General features: G+C 39.1%; 1 protein-coding gene and 1 long non-coding RNA gene across 7 annotated transcripts in view; one reads left to right on the top strand and one right to left on the bottom strand.

Moving 5' to 3' along the window:
* Positions 1 to 16,468, top strand: part of NR3C1 (nuclear receptor subfamily 3 group C member 1) — a 104,256-nt gene that overhangs the window by 10,636 nt on the left and 77,152 nt on the right. The gene's annotated exons all lie outside the window — the stretch shown is intronic.
* LOC116662750 lies at positions 11,422 to 11,862 on the bottom strand. The gene is made up of 3 exons (XR_004318766.1): positions 11,853 to 11,862; positions 11,663 to 11,665; positions 11,422 to 11,597 (listed from the first exon to the last, which is right to left on the bottom strand). It is a non-coding gene; the product is annotated as an uncharacterized LOC116662750 (long non-coding RNA).

Here is a 16,468-nt window from a genome sequence, read left to right as displayed (position 1 = left end):
CGCTACCAGTCAAGGCTGTCCCTTAAATACAGGTTTCTAGTGGAGCTTGTGAATTAGCGGCTGTTGGGGGAAGGGAGGCAAGAGGGAGGAGCACTAGAGGTGTGGAACGCTGCAGGGTAAGTTTAGAAATATCGAGAACAGTTCTGAAAACCAACAGTTTGCATCAATTGTCATGAAATCAGAGGGCTAAAAAAGAAAATTGGGGTTGAGTTTTTAAGTACAGAGGGAGTGCATTAACCAGGATTACAATTTAGTTTTTCATTTGAGGTAAAAATCTAAAGCTAATTGTGGCAATATAACCCTCAATGTTTATAGGGTTACGTTGTTCTTTTTTTTTTTTTTTTTGCTGTACTTTATTATGGGGGAAACAAAAAGGATGGAATGGATATTTAAATTCCCTTAAATTATTTCTAAATTATTATTTAGATCATTTCAGCTAAAATCAAATTCGTATTTTTCCCATTTTTATTTAGGCTTCTGTTTAATCAATAAAAATCTAATTACTGGGATATAGTTGAAATAATGATATCTTATGTTGATACAACCATACTTATTTCCGTTTCCTAGTGCACTTTTAAATAGGTGATCATCTGACTCTGGAGTGTAATCCTCTTTTTTAGTAATATATTTCCACGGATTGTGTCTTTTTCTGCTGGAATATTGAGGAGAGAAGTCCTTACTTAATGGTTCAGATATAGAATAAATTATGGATTTTGCAATTGCTAGACAGCCATTTAAAGTATTTATATTGCAATGTAGTCCTTAAAGCCAATTATTTTGAGTGGAAGTGTGTCATCCCCTAATGTTATCTTTGGGCCAGTTTAAATATTAATGACTTATCTTGGTAGAGCTGCGTCCTTAAACATACTATTACAGAGTAACTCAAATATTAATTTGGAGTGCTTTAACTTTTTTTTTCTTTTGAGCAAGTTTCAGCAAGATGAATAGTTTCTATAATACAACCAATTTAGTAAAAATACCTCTTACCTTTGAATTTTTTAAATTCACGCTGTGGGGCACCAAATATATATAAGAGGAGAAAAAATATATATGAGGAGAGAAAGATTTAATGATATGAGTAGTTGTAGATGTTTAGCATGTTACCTTACACTGAATTTTTATTTTTTGTAACTAACAATCTGAGAGTTTAGCTTAAGTATACGGTGTTTAGGACATACAGTTTGTTGCCATAAATGTTAACTTTTCTTTTCATAATATAATTAACCTTTATTCTAGTTGATTTCATAATTGTCGATAAAATTTAGCTGTGGCTGTTATGAAAGTGTATTTGATAGCCAATTTTTAAAAGCTGTTGTGAAATGACATCTGATTTAGTACGAGATTTATTATGTCATGCTGGTTGGGTCAGGACAGTGACTTATGACCTTATGCTTGTCACATGTTGAACCTTAAAGCTCTACCGATTTGTTATGGATACTGTTTTACTTTGTTGTTGTTTTAACGTTTTAGTGCTTTTATTTTGTGATTATTAGTGCTTCCTTAATTTTAAGATGATGTAAATTGCAAATCTGGCGGTTTTTAAAAATTTTTCAGATCCCTTCCAATTGAATTTAGTTATCCAGTAGTAGAAATAGTAGGAAGAACTAGAGTGAAAATCAGAGGACTTGAGTTCTGAGGCTGAGCTGACCAGTCCACGACCTTGAATACCTCGGTGTTTTGGAGTCAGACTTTTTAAACTGTTATATATGAATTATTTTCAACACACGTGTGTGCGTGTGTTTCTGTTTCTAAAACTCTACGGTCCTCTTAACCTATAGCTTTCGTGAAGGAGGCAACTGCGGTATACTGAAATTGATTCTTTGACCTTTTTGTTGTACGTTGTCAACTAAGAGACAAAAATGAACCCAGATTTGGCATTTTTATAAAATTACTATATTATTATAATATTTATTATTATTATAAAATAATAATTTAAAATGATGTAGTTGATGGTATGTAGAAAATAATGTGCGACCGCTGTTGTTGGCAGAGCCAGGAAAGGTGGGTCTCTTGGTTCTCAAAGCTTGCTTTACATGCTAGACACAATGATTTTAGGTTAGAGCGTGAAGAGACTTGAGAGCTCACTGCTCCCCACACTCTTATTTGTTTCAGATGAGGAAATGAGACCTATAGGAAAGTGTCTAGAAAAAGATCACAGAATTAGTGAGCGGTGTTACCACTTTGAATATCCTATTGTCAGTAGTCTAAGCTCCCCGGCAGGCTTCTCTTAACATCTGGCCTCTAGTTCTAGAGACCTGAAGCATAGTACAGATTAGTCAGGTGTTTTATAAGAGTCACTAATGAAATCAACTACTTTAGCAGATTTTAAAAAATATACATTGTCCATATTCTTTCCTATATATTATTTAACCCTTTTACTCCCTAATGTGTTTTTTCCTAATTATGTGGCACCACTGTGCTAAGGACTTTGTAAGCATTTATCTCATTTAAACCTATTAACAACCCAAGGAAGGTTTTTAATTCTAGTTTCTATGTTGTTATGATTCTTTACATTATCTTTGTAGTATAGAATGCAGCTGTTACTTACTTTCATTTCACAGATGGGACTTTTAAAGAGAAAAAGAAAAATAGGAAAACAATGATCTGAAGGGAAATATTTAACATTGTATTAGAAATCCCTCTTGAAACTTTAATAATTTTTGTCATCAGTGGGTTTTCAAACAGTGTATAAAGGAGACTTGGGATCAAACATCCCTGCTCTTGTGTATTTGTGTAGTCACTTGCTGCTCTCTAGCACAGTTTTCGCGTCTGTAAAATAGAGCACCCAGCATTCTTGCTTGCATGATTTTGTGCATGGTTGTTTACTTTGAAAATTAAAAAGTACTATAAAAATTCAAGGTGGAATTTTTAAAGCTCTGCCAAAGGTGCTGAGCTCAAACCAGCATGACCCTCCTTGGCTTAAGTACACTGGGACATCTGTGCCTGTGTAGGTATTTCCTATTTATCAGGCACTAAGACTTCTTCAGTGTCTATAGTGTGTACAGTCACTGAAGGGTTATGGGTCCCAGTTTCATAAGGGCTACCATATTTAAAGCTTCCAAGTGCCAAGATCATTTTTTTTTTTTAACATTGACTTTTTTTTTTCCAGTCTTGTTTTTTTTGTTAGCTTTTAGGTGCCACCTGAATTTACTCGCCATGTTGATAACTTCAACCAGATTGTAATCTTTTTTATTAATAAATGGTAGACTACCCCCTTTCTGTTTTATTGTCTGGTATTCTTATAAAATTAAGTACGCAAAGATTCTTTGTCATTAAGAAACTTTACTTTCAAAAGCTGTGTGAAAAAGAGCTTCTGACCGTAATGAATACCGAAATTTGCCCTAAGTGTATAAATTTGGAGAATTATGAAGCTCACTTGACTGTATTTACTTTTTTCTTTGTTAGTAAAGTGGCTGGAAAAAAAACTTCAGAAAAACAAGTTTGGTGGATTAAACCAGTTATAAGTCTCTTTAGATAACAAAGAGCCAAGTCCAAAAACGAGTTAAATGGCAGTTGAAATTGGTCAACACAGCAGTGTAAAAAATGATGTATGACGTCTGTAGGCAGCTTTCTTATAGGGAAACTTTTAAAAATATTCGATTAGAACCTAACGTGAAATTTGTCATTTGGACTCCAGCTGAGTTTATTGAGGGCAAGGTGTAATTCTAAACCAGTTAGATTGATTTTTTTAGAACAGAAAACCCAAAATGAACGTTGTCTTTCTCTTTCTCAGCCTCCACCTTGGGAGGCCATGTATATTCTTCTTTTGAAATTGCCTTCAAAACCACCTTGTAAGCCTGAAAGGAAACTGGACTCATTATACCGTAGTAACACCTAAATGTTCTTGCGTAATCAGAAGATGTATTTATTCCTTAGCTGGATCATTTATATCTTATTTATGTGATTCCAGATGACTTGAGTACTTCCAAAAATGTGGAAATTTAATCTCCTTCCAGATTATAACATTTGTTTTCATTGAGGCTACTTAGAAGGCCCCATGTTGGTATTTCTATAGAAGATGTTTTAAGCTGTGTTGGATACCCCTGAAAGAAGTGCCTAGCCTCCCAGGGTAACTCATCCGAAATGGACAGTTCTCAGTGGTTAAATTGTGACTTGTTTTCTTCAAGCTATCAAGGAGCTTTATATTAACAACTTACATATTCCCTTTTCTTGACATAGTACGGAAAAAAAGTAGAGCTTACTCACCTCTAAGCCTGATTTTTTTCTTAAGTGTTTATTTTATGTTCAAGTAAGACCTGTCTTTGCCTTGAACTTGAAGGGAATCTGATGATAGCAGATATAGAGTAGATGTTAATTCTCACAGCAGTCTCCAAAACAGTTTATTTCCCAATGCAGCCCTCAGTGTATCAGGGAATTAACTATTTGCGGATCGTTACGACAAGAACAACTCAAGCACACTGAAATTATTTACACCCATAAAACAGCTTAACAGAGAGTTACAGTTACATGTGTTTTCTACTTGTATTCCTCATAACCTGAAAAGAAGTTGTCTACTCTTAGTGAAAGTACTCTAGAAAATTAAGTAAATTTTGGTTGTCACTACCGATTTATAAATTTAGTCATGTTTGTTACTCATCAAATGCTAGGATTGGAATGAATTCCTGCCTTTGAAATCATGAAGCTACAGGCAGCGGCATTAAAAATTGGATATACCTTTTGTAACCGTTCTGTTAGTGCTGGAATTCTTTGTTGAGAATGTCTTTGTGAGGGTAGTCTGCTTAAGAACCTTAGTAGGTTTCCTATGTTTGTGCTGAAAACAACCTGTTTTCTCCAATACTTACTCTTTCTCCCCCCAAAATGGTTTGTAAGTTTTTAGTGGCCAAGGAAAGGGAAGAAGAGCCATTAAAGCATGGCAGATGTGCTTTATTGCTAAATTTGGTTTTATTTTTTACTCTCTTATTAGCCTGGACTCTCCTAGTTTATTCTTTTAGCTAGGAGGCTGGTAGATTTTTCTGTTAAGTAGAAAACGCTGATGACCAAGTGCATGCGATGGGCTGGTGTAGGCACAGTCTGTGGGTACTAGGTTTTGAATATAATCTAAGAAGAAGAAATATTTTTAAAGGGGAGGTGAGAAAAAGAGATAAAATAATCTCTAAATCAATGTATGAGGCATGAATGACCCTTTAATTGATAATATCGTTTAATGGGGCTGCACAGTGCTTTGGTGGTACCACAGACATGTTTAAAAGAGAAAACAGAATAACTAAGTGAAACCAGAAGGAAAAGTCAGAACTAAAAAAGCCATGGAAGAAGAAAATGACTGTTCTAAATCCCGGTTCCAGTGTCTGGTTAAATTTGATTTTTCTTTGCTTCCGTGTTCCTGTGTGAACACCGGGAATCTGCATAAGCAGCCAGGTACAATGTGTTAATGGGTGGAAGAGCTACAGAGGCCTGTTCTAGGAGAGGAATTCTTGAGACGGGTGGAGTGGGAGGTTAACTCCGTCGTCTCGGAGGTCTTTCTGACTGCACTGGCAGCAGCAAACACTGACTGAGCGAGGCCGTGGGTGCGCGGAGATGGAGACGAGGAAGACGCCCCCACGTGCAACCTCACAGAGCAGTCCCGGGGTCTTACAGGGATCTTCACACCTGTTCCACCCTGACCCCCAGCTTCCAGCCCCCCGCCCCCACCCCCAATTCCTTTTTGAAATGTCCACTTTCCGTAGAAGGCATAACTGAAACTTCAGAGAGGAAAGTCTGTGGATGAATGGGAAACAGGAGTTGATTCAGCTCTTTGGAATGAAAAGGTGGTAACAAGAAGGAGACTGATACCGATGGACTGAGCTGATGAGGTGAGGACTGAGTGGTCAGGACACGAGCCAGAGGAGACTGCAGTCACCTGTGGGGGAAACTAATCTATGCATACTGTCATCCTGTGTGTTATGTGACACAAGACACATAACTTCAGGTTATGCACCCTTGGTGTAAGCCTTTTTTTTTTTTTCTAGTCACTTAAGAATATCTCCTTATTCTCTAAAAGATGCATAATCCTCTTTTTAGGTCCCCTGATGCATTCTACGTCTGGAAATGTTCTTTGCCCACGTATCTACATGGCTCATTCTCCCACTGTATTTAGGCCTCCACTTAAATGTCAGCTCCTAAGAGAGACCTCTGTTCTATCTGAAATAGTAGCATCTGTCACTTACTCTTAATTTCTCTCAACATGATATATATAATTGTTTAGCTTATCTGCTCACCTGCTAGAATCTAAGTTCCTTTAGAGCAGTGATGTTGTCTGCCTTGCTTACCCCTGTATCCCAGCAAACAGAAGAGTGTGTAGCACATAGTGAAGCCTGAATACATACATGTGGAATTTATGAACAACAGGCTTGACTTATAAACCAAGAAGACGTGTAGGGATGGATTGCACTTCTGTCTTGGCAGAGAAAGGCAGTGAGTATCAGGAAGAGCACTGACTGCCCAGGTTATCTTCTCCAGATAGGAAACAGGTGTAAAGATGGAGACGTGCTGACGTGTGCAGAGGGAAAGTACATAAAATGTATTTTTAATTGTTGTCAGTCTTTAAATTTGCTCTAAGACTTTGAAATGGGTTACTTTTCACAGTGTCTTGGAACAACTCTGGGACATTTAGCGTTGAACAAATTAGGGTAACCGAAGCTTGGGAATGAAGAATTTGAGGTTTGGCTTTGTTTAATTTATCTTGCTCAAAAAAGTAACCTTTTGTAGCTTTCATCTTGATGTTTCTTACTTGCTTAAGAATTGACATTATCCTTGCAGACTTGTACTGTATACATTTGTGTTGACTGATCTATAAGAAATCGATTTGCCTATTTTTCAGAAAAGTAGTGACTGAACACTCCAGAAGAGGAGAAGTATATTATTTTTGCCTGAATTTCTAAATTATCTTTCTTCAGCTTATTTCTATTTTAGATTTGACTTCTGCTATAGCTTTAACTTATTTTATCTATAGTATTAACAGCAATTCGCAAGGTTAGTACGCTATCTCTTTTACTGAAACTTGTAGGAGAGTTCAGCCCAATGTGGTAAAGACAGTCAGAGAAAAGAGGAGATGTAAGCTAAGTAGGTATTAGCTAAAGCAGGAAAATCAGATGAGGTCATTGAAGAATGAACTGCTTTAGTATTCAGGAAAAAGACAGGAGAGGACCAAGGACAGTGCTCTGGAAGGCATCCAAATAGAGCAGCCACAAAAGATCCTGAATGAATAGCCGGAGAATTAGGAGACAACAGTTTAAAATTGGGGTGGGAGAGAGTCGTTTACGCTGTCAAGTCAACTAAGGTGCGAGAGAGAAAATACACTGTCATAAATAAGAGGGACTGTTGTTGAAGTCGGTCTTGAAAATACGTAAACATTCTCAGAAGTCAAAGCCAGAGCAATCAGTGAAATCCTACATGGAACAACAACCTAAATAGTGGTTAGTTTATAATTTAAAAAGAAAAGAAAAAGAAACCCTAAGCTTGAGGGCCTAATCAGTCTTTCAAATTTAGAGGAAAATGTTAAAGTAGATAATAAGAAACACACCTCTGAGACCACAGAGACCCTGGCACTGGCTTAGGAGTAAGAGACAAAGGCTGAAAACCAAGAGGGGATTAAGTTTTTGTTCCCTGGGAAGCCAGCACAACAGGAAAAAGCTGACCATACCCTAGTTCAGACTCTTGGCACTTCAGTAGTCTCTTAAGTGTTTTCTTAGATTTTTCCCTCTCCTTTCTCAGTCCATTCTGCACTGTACTGCCAGACTGATCTTCCTCCAACACTGCTTTTGTTGTTACTCTCCAATAAAAAAAATGGCGGTTCTGTTGCTCATAGCATAGTGGTTCTCCATCTTCTTTCTGCCACAGCCCATATGCCACATGGCTGCCACAGGGATACTCCAGAACCCTTGGAGGACATGGGTTATGCACAGTTCATGCCACTCTGTCCTGGTCTATCCTATCTGTGAAACAGACTCATAGGCATAGAATACAAACTTGTGGTTGCCAAGGGGGGGAAGGGGGTGGGAAGGGACAGACTGGGAGTTCTAAATTTGTAGATACTGACAGGCATATGCAGAATTGATAAACAATATTATGCTGTATAGCACAGGGGATTGGCTCTTTTGATTATTTTTACTTATTATTTTTTTCACAAATAAATACCTTTTCAAAATTTGCAAAACAGTGTGTTCATCCCCTTTAGCAAAATAATACCAAGAAAAGTTAATAAACTTTTGGTCACTGCCTCTCTTTTCCTCTTCCTTCCTTTCCTGTCTCCTCTTAGCCTCCACATTTCTGTATAATTATGTAAGCGTGCACACTCACACATATTTAAGGCATTCTGGGTTGTTTGCTTTTAATTAAGAACAGGGTCATCATATACCGATTTCCCTGCAACTTGTTTTTCTAACTGTATACTCCAGACATCCTTCCAGATCAATTGATGTGGGTTTCACTTTTTTAAATAGTTGCATAATATTCCATCCAGGTTGTTTCATGATTTTTGCCTACAGACAAGGCTCCAGTAAACACCCTTTTCTATGTATCTTTCAGTGTAGCAGCTGTGTTTCTAAACATAGATTCCCCCAAAGCAGGGTTGCTGAGTCAGGGTATGTATATTTACATTTATAACAGGTATTTCCAAATTATTTTTCACAAGGGTTACAGCAAACCAGTCTAACCTGGCAGCATTTATACCTTTCTTTATAATGAAAATATATAAGTCGTTATTACTAACAAATTCCTTGCCACAGACCCTAAAATTGATCATAACATATGCTGTAGGATGTAGCTCATGATCACTTGTGCCATAGGATGTAGCTGAGGATTGGTGCCGTCTGGAATTCAGGCTCCTCCTCTTCGCTTTTAACATCGTGCAGCCTTCTAGACCAGTTCCATGCACACTCCCCTTGTACCCTCTCCCTTATATCGCCCGGCTCATAGCCACCTCTTCCCTCATCTGACGGCATCCTCGGGCAACCACTAACCCTACAGGTTTTTATACCCCACTCAGTGCTTTTGCACGTAGTAGATGCCCCAAAAATATTTGTTGAATTAGTATTGCTTTATATATAATATATATACACACACACGTGCATACACACACAATTCGTAAATACTGTGTGTATATGTATATATATCTCATTTATGTCTCCAGTTAGATCCATTCTTAAGGATGGGGCATGTTTTCACTTACAGCACCTAGCACTTAAGATACTCAATTTAGGTTGGCTATTTGAACAACGAGCCACAGAGATGAAGAGCAAATAATATGGCTTTATCTTCAGTCATGTATTTTACCCCTTTTCGGTCAGATTGGAAGTGTGAGAATCTGGTAGCCGCTTTCATAGTAGCAGCAGCACCGTGTGCAGCAGTTACTGTGTGCTAGGCACAGGTCAAGGTGCAAAGGATACAGCGGTGAGCAAGGCCGGTGTTGTTTCTGGCCTTGCCGAGATTATGGTCTGGGGATGTTACATGCGAAAGATATGTAGGAAACGGCAAAACAGCGGTGTCCGATTTCAGGCTCTTTGCAGCAGGGGTGGTGGAATATTTATTTACTCATTCAACATTCATTAGTGCCAACTCTGCCAGGCCCTGAAGAGAAAGCCCAAGGGCAGCCAGAGCTTTGGTGGGAGGTGGTGAATTACTCAGGGTGACTGCTTGGTGGTAGTCGACTTGTTTCCCAAACCCGCTGCACCTTTTCTCCATCTGTGTATAGAAGCAGAGGGTTACATGGAGTGGTTAACGCTGGCGTATTTCCCAAGGGCTCCTTCTCCCGGAAAGGTGCCAGTCCCCGTCACTTCCCGAACACACACCACCAGGGAGTGCGCTCCTGTCACCCTTTCCCACTGAATTCAGTCTTGCTATCCAGTCTTCACTTTTGCGTGAGGAAACGGGGGCCTAGTACAGTTAGCACAGTATTGAGGGTCAGAAGCAGGATTCTGCACTCAGATTCTCTGGGTGTGAATCTGTTTACCAGTCAGGTGACACTGAGCAAGTCTTGTAACCGTACAAGCCCTCAGTTCCCTGACCTTTAAAATGGGCGCAATGAGCTAATACGCATAAACCTCATAGCAGAACGTCTGGCAGTTGTAAAGCACTCGTGAGATGCTCGCTGTTATTTTTAGTGACGTGGCTAAGATTAGACAGCTCCTTAATGCCAAAGGTTCCTGCTGAGAACTCTGCCCAGTGTGCCATACCATGCTGTTCATAAGCCTCTTTCATTAAGAGAGCTCTTAAACTGGCTTCCTTATTATGATCTTCTTAACTTTCATACGAAGTAATTACAGTTATGTAATGGAGACTTTAACCTTGGGTACCATTATCAGATTTTTTCACTGTAAGTTTGAAGAGGAACTGAAAACTGCCTATGTGATGAATGTTTTGTTAAAGTGAGTGCTGAGAGCTTCCGTCTGGCTCTCTCCCCACCCTGTGCTTGCCTCGCCCCGCGCTCCTCCACTCGGTCACTTTTCTGCTGCCTGATCTCTCAGGAGCCTGGTGAAAGCAAATCAGGATAACTGAGAAGAGCAGCTCTCTCATGTCCTGACAGATTCTTGGGGTTTTATAAGTAGGTTCATTCCTTCCGTTATCTGACCTCTTTATACATCATTGGCTTCTTCTTAAAAAGAATGTTAATTCTCTAAAAGTCGTATTACAATCCAGAGTTCCTACCTCTTCAAAGAAGAACTTTTTAAAAGGGTTTTTTTTTTTAATGATTCAGAGTGAATTAAATCCCACAATTAAAAGGACTTGTAGAATAGATAAACAAGATTATACTGTATAGCACAGGGAAATAAATATACACAAGATCTTATGGTAGCTCACAGAGAAAAAAATGTGACAATGAATGTATATATGTTCATGTATAACTGAAAAATTGTGCTCTACACTGGAATTTGACACAACATTGTAAAATGATTATAAATCAATAAAAAATGTAAAAAAAAAGAAAAAAGGACTTTACTTTCTGAATGTAGACTTTCAAACACCTGATTGTTCATGTTGATGTCTGAACTTACTAAATATCAACATGCTTTTCCATGTTGAAGACATCTTTTAGGACCAACTTTTTGTTTCACTTTCTCTGTTGGCTTAAAGTGGATTTGTTTGATAGTTGTATCAAACTGCCCCCAAATTTAGTACCTTTAAAATAACCACCATTTCTGATTTCTCATGAGTCTTCAGGTCATCTGGGCAGTTCTGGCCAGGTTCAGCTGATTTCAGCTGGGCTCACTCAGTGTGTCTGTGGCAGCTGGCTGGTTGACTGTGGCAGTGAAGGCTCGGCCATGTCTTACCCGGCGGGCTCTCCAGAGCTTGTTCACAGAGTACCAGCAGGGCTCCAGAAGAGCCAGTGGAAGCACGCAAAGCTTCTTAAGACCTAGACCTAGAACAACTTTTATTTCCACCAGGATCTGTTGGTCAAAGCAAGTCATAAGGCCAGGTCTGAATTCGGGCAGGAGATGGAGGAGCTGCAAAGTTACACTGCAAAGGACGGGACTATAAGGAGGGGTCCTTTTTTGAAATCTGTCACAGTAGTTACAGGAATTGGATGCATTTGAAATTCTGATCCTTCAGCTGGTGATACTCTAATTGCTTATGAAACTTGCCCAGGGCTAAAAGGCAGAGTCCTTGCCATCAAGAGGATAAAAAGCCTAGAATTTAGAGATTGAGGTTCAGTTTCCAGCCGCATCACTGACTTGTGCAGTCCTGCACAAGTTGCTTGGCCTTCCTGGTAGGCACTTAGTAATGGTTGATTTGCCTGAACTTCACAGTCTTCCTGTGTGATTTATTATAAAGAAAGGGCTAGGTTAGGTGTCTGCTAACTATGTAAATAATTGCGATTGTTCTTTCAAAATAAAATTGCTTTTATTCGTGGCTCCCACACTCCAGTCAAGGTGCAATGTGCTCAGTTACTTCCTTGGGATAAAAAGGAAGAGAAAGTGGGTTAGGGAAGGGGAAAGAAATATTTGACGAATATAGCCTCAAAATGAAGTGACTGTTCACTGGGTTATTTTCCTATAAGAAAAGAGTGTCCGAGACCCGTAGTTAGAAAAGAAGAATCCATAGGTCTCCTTGGGTATGGTACACTGTGATTCATGCGGTGAGAGTTGTAACATTAGACGCAATCTGAATCTACATTTTAAAAAAGTATTCTGGTCCTGCTCAGACACACTGGGTGCCTTAACAGAAGATTTGGGAACTGTCACAGCTAAAGCAGGTATTACATGGAATAGGGAGAGGAACATTACCATCCCGCAGGAGCATTTTTAAGTGGACTGCTTTTAAAAAATTAAAGAAGGCCACTTAGACATGAAATCACATGGATTTCTTTTTCTTGTGTTGAAAACAGCTGTCATATTGGGTAGCAGCTAAACACTTAAACCTGTCCATCTTACCAGTAAGAAACAGAAAAGGTCACACACAGAAACACACACACAAAACGTCGGAAAACTGGGTTAGCTCGACTCACACAGAGAGCCAGGTATTTCAAAATCCAGATAATCAGAAATGTTAACCGGAGTGTTTCATTGCCTCTTTTAGGAGAGGTACCAGGCAAGCGTTCTCAAAGAACTGAAAACTGAGACTGACCACTTCTGGCATTAGCTAAGTGTGTGAACACAAGCAAGTCAGGTGACTTGTCTGCACCTTAGCTACCGGTCATGTTTAATAATTACACATTATTCTAAGAAAAGAAAGTTCAGGTATACGGTGGACCCTTGAACAACATAGATTGGAACCTTGAAGGTTCGCTTGTACTCATATTTTTTTCAAGAAATACATACTACCATACTACACAATCCACCGTCGGTTGGATCTGCGCGGATGCAGAACCAAAGGTACAGGTATGTGGAGGGCCGACTGTAACGGTATACTCGGATTTTCGACTGCATGGGGGTCGGCACCCCTAACCTGCATGTTGTTCAAGAGTTAAATATACTTATTTGACTACAGAGAAAATACTTTAGTGTGAACAATGAAAGTGTTTGGCTTAGAAGCCCTTACTCATTTTTTTAAAGGCTAAAAATAAACTATTAGTGTTTATGGATTTCAATGTTTGCCTTTTTTTTATTTGATCAGCATTTCAGAGTTTCATTGTTTACAAACACCATTTTCGACCGTAAACCAAGGGAAACTTTAGCTTCCCCAAATATATTTAGGATCCTGGGATATTTTCCCAAAACATGCAATGCTAATTTCATATCAGTGCATGTTTGCAAAACCAACAAAAACAGACTGTACTGAGGAAAGAACCTTAGTTTGGAAGAACAGTTACTTGAAAAGAAGAGAAATTTGACAGCCAAGTAAAGTTCAGTGCTCAGAAGTGGGCCATCATAAAGAGATGGCCGAGGAAGGGAGTTTCTCCCCACTGCTCCCTGCTGATCCTGTGGGTCCAGAAATGTATTACTGAGGACCTTCCCCCTGTTCAGTGTTGCACTTTGTGCTCAAGGGAAGGTGAAGAAATCACAAGTTCTTCCTGATCTCAAAGGAGCTTGTGTCTGGCTGAGGACACATGATGTAGATACACGAAATAGTTAAGGAGCAGTGAACTGTAGCAGGCGGTGAAGAGAGTTGCAGGGGGTCAGAGAATGGTAAAGCAAGTGTCAGAGAAGGGACAGTGTAATGCATCATCTTTATTACGCGCATTCGCATTTCCTGCGGGTCGTGTCTCATCCCAGGCACCCAGCAGCTCCAGAGATGTGGCCCTAAGGCTGGCCTGAGGCAAGTTGCAAAATCCACCATATTGAGTTGTGGCCTTTTAGGGGGCACTCCCTTCCTTCTGCTCCAGAACAGGGGCCTATTAAAAAGAAGCAAATGAATTTTAGCTGCACCAGTGAAACTAACAGTTGAATACCAAGAGATATTCCTAGTTTAACAAGCAACACAATATTAAGGAAGGAATGAAATCATAATGGTGGCACTTGAGGCATTTTACTCTTTTTAGTGAGATAATTTAAGGCAAAAGAGCCTTCCCAGTGTGCCTCAGTCACAGCACCTCCTGCGTGGACAGATGAAGCCAGTCCTGTCTTTCCCCGGGAGCAGTGTGTACCTTGTGTTCATCCCTCCCCTTGTCCTTCTTCATCTCCAGTCCCCCACTGTGCATTTGCTTAAACACTGATGCTCTTAGGTCGTGATAGCGGAGCAGTCCCGAACTAGTGGTAACGACCTCTTTCTGGGATACTGGAAGAGAAGTATGGATTTCTGTATCTGCCTCTCCTTACTACCCTCACCCCTGTTTGAGAGTTCCAGGGGCAGACCCCGAGAATTGGAACATTTTAAAAAACTTTCCCGAAATTTTGGATGATCACCAACCGTCGGAACCACTGCCCTAAGGAGGACAACAAAGATGCCAGTAGACTCTACTGCCAAGGATGTGATTGTGAACTTGGAACCCTGCTAAAACGAGAGGCTTACAGTAGCCAAATAGTTCACACCCCCAGTTACATAAGAATAAAGTCAAAAGCACCTGGGCGGGTGGGTGCTGGCTCTTCATGCTCCCTGTGCCTGGACTTTTTACCTGAGATGTCGTGAGCCCGAGGGAACGTGGGCAGATAAAGGCAGCTCAAGATGGAGAAGGGCAGTGGTGGGATGGAAAGAATCCGGTGGAAGAAAAGGCTCCCTTAAGGTCCTGCATTTGTAGGGCTTCCAAGTCCTTATCTAAGAACTTATCTGAGGTTCTTTATCACTCTTAATATAATTGTTACTACAGTTGTGAGATAGAAAGGCTATGCTGTAACCCCTTTCTGTTTGTAACTTTTTTAGTTTATTTCTCCCACTGCTCTTCTGTGTCAACTAGGAGAACTTTTTCAGCTTCCTGTAATCATCTAAGTTTTCTATTTTATTTCTCCTAATGGGTAATAATTTTTCTCATTTTGCCTTAGAAAAACTCTTATTGGCACAGACCTAATTTTAGGGAGCCTCACTAGAAAATCACATAATATTGAGGGTTTCTGAAAATACGGTGGTAGAGCGTTGTGCCTACTTTAAAAGGGGAAAAATAGCCAAAAGTTTAAAAGAAAAATAGCAGTCCTTGCCCTGGTGTTTTGCATCTCTTGTATATTCATTCAGAGACTGTAAAGGAATTAACATGATTTCTTTTGAAATAAGGATTTTTTTCTGTTTTTTTAAAAAGCACTGTATACTTTTTTGTGTCTATATATATTGAAGTATAGTCAGTTTACAGTGTTGTGTCAATTTCTGGTGTACAGCACAATGCTTCAGTCATACATGAACACAAATACTTGTTTTTATATTTTTACACCATAAGTTACTATGAGATACTGAATATAGTTCCATGCGCTATACAGTAGAAACTTGTTTATCTATTTTATATACAGTAGTTGGTATCTGCAAATCTCGGTCTCCCAATTTATCCCGTGCCACCTCATTTCCACCCCGGGTAACCATAAGTTTGTTTTCTATGTCTGTGATTCGGTTTCTGTTTTGTAAATAAGTTTGCATTTTTTTTTTCCTTTTTAGATTCCATGTAGAAGTGATATCATATGGTATTTTTCTTTCTCTTTCGGGCTTACTTCAATTAGAATGACATTCTCCAGGTCCATCCATGTTGCTGCAAAAGGCATTGTTTTATTATTTTTTATGGCTGAGTAGTATTCCATTGTATAAATATGTCACAGCTTCTTTTATCCAGTCATCTGTCGATGGACATTTAGGCTGTTTCCATGTCTTGGCTATTGTATATAGTGCTGCTATGTACATTGGGGTGCATGTATCTTTTTGAATTAAGGCTCCCTCCAAATATATGCCCAAGAGTGGGATTGCTGTTAGGGTAAGTTTATTTTGAGTCTTTTGATTAGTCTCTATACTATTTTTCACAATGGCTGCACCAAACTGCATTCCCACCAACAGTGTAGGAGGGTTCTCTTTTGTCCACAGCCTCTCCAGCATCTGTCATTTGTGGACTTTTGAATGATGACCATTCTAGCTGGTGTGAGGTGATACCTCATTGTAATTTTGGTTTGCATTTCTCTGATAATTAGTGATATTGAGCATTTTTTTCATGCCGTCTGTTGGCCATTTGTATTTCTTCCTTGGAGAATTGCTTATTTACGTCCTCTGCCCATTTTTGGAATGGGTTTTTTCTTCTTATTATGTGTATGAGCTGTTTATGTATTCTGGAAATTAAGTTTTTGTCAGTCTCATCTTTTGTAAATATCTTCTCCCATTTGGTAGGTTGTCTTTTTGTTTTGCTTATGGTTTCCTTCTCTGTGCAAAATACTTCTAACTCTTCTGTTCCTCTTTCATTAATCAGTTGAGCGAATAATGCAAACTGATATAGTCAGTTCTCAGAGAAACAGACTGACAGAAATTGTAAAGTGGCAGCATGGTATTACAACAGATGCTAATCTTCTGAGTATGTTTAAAATTTTTTGTGCTTTCCAGAAGTTGACAGTTTACTTGTAAATAAAAATGCATGACCTTTAACTCTTCAAAATATTTTTTAAAATTTGAGTAAAATTCTAATTTGTAAAATATGTGT

The sequence above is a fragment of the Camelus ferus genome, chromosome 3, assembly GCF_009834535.1.
Source record: "Camelus ferus isolate YT-003-E chromosome 3, BCGSAC_Cfer_1.0, whole genome shotgun sequence".
NCBI lineage: Eukaryota > Metazoa > Chordata > Mammalia > Artiodactyla > Camelidae > Camelus > Camelus ferus.
Note: the sequence above shows the minus strand (reverse complement) of the source record. Positions and strands in the feature narration are given on the sequence as shown.